The sequence below is a fragment of the Nematolebias whitei genome, chromosome 1, assembly GCF_014905685.2.
Source record: "Nematolebias whitei isolate Nwh7 chromosome 1, NemWhi1, whole genome shotgun sequence".
NCBI lineage: Eukaryota > Metazoa > Chordata > Actinopteri > Cyprinodontiformes > Rivulidae > Nematolebias > Nematolebias whitei.
In genome coordinates, this window is record NC_056498.1 from 41,502,293 (window position 1) to 41,503,445 (window position 1,153).

Consider the following 1,153-nt stretch of genomic DNA (forward strand, 5'->3'; position numbering starts at 1 on the left):
CTGAAGCTCTCGACCTTTGACCTCTCTAAGTGTCTTCAAGAATCTGTTGGACTCCTGGCAGGGACTCTTGTAAAAGAGTCCCGAGGCTCAATGGGACTAACCTGTAGAAATAAAGGCTGGATGAGTGAAATGAAGGAACGTTAGAGGACAGGAAAGGACAGCGTTTATTGAGCGAGTTAAAAATAAAAAAATAAAACTTGACAGGATTTCTCAGGAAGAGTCGTGTATGTTCACAAAAAACATAATTAAAAACAAAAATAAATTTGTGGCTAATTTCTCACAAGACCATCTGACAAATTATTGTGATTTACCCAGAAACATGAGCCGAATGCTAAAGTTAGCTGAATCAGGTGCCGGTGTAAAAGTCACCCCTCCCAGCTTCACCTGCTCAGGTGATAACGAGTGAAGATGGTGCTTCTTTATGTTCATAAAACAACTAAAGGAGAGGGATCGTGCTCATTTGTTGGACAGTGAGTCCGTGATAACTTCAACTCAACAGCTCTGCCCTTTGACCACATAAAGTTTTATAACCTTTAGCAGTTTAAAGATAAACACTGATCGAGTTTACCGTTAACCAACACGGCTTTCCAACAACGTGCGTTTTTATAAACGATCCAAATATGAATTTAGAAAACGTTCCGATAATCAGCTGATCTGAGCCCGGGTTTAACTCTGGTAATGATTAAACACCAAAACGATAAAGCACTAAAGGTGCTCCGTGCACGAGCTGACCTTTGACCTCGTGCAGCTTTCATAACATCCATTTCATAAAAGAGACTGTTATGAAGCATCACCTGCTGGTGTCAGCGAACCCTCCTGCTGCCCTGGGGTTAAATGGCCCACAGGTCCTCAGTCCTAACACAGAGGTCTGGTGGGTCATTTTGACCCACGCGCAGCCGAAGGGTTAAGGTTTACGTTTACTTTTAGATTCAAACAGGAAGTAAATCTGAGCCACAGTCAAAGTTCACGTCGTTTTAAGTCGTTTTTCATTGTGCGACTGTTCAGGAAGCATTCGCTCCACTGTCATCCCTTTTTCTACTGTACGCTTTTCAGCAACTTTCTCATCCTTCAGTTTTTGTTTTATTTCAACAAAACCTTCGGCTCTTTCAGGACAGTCCTGCTGACTTTTGGTATTGCTGCAACTTTAGCTTTT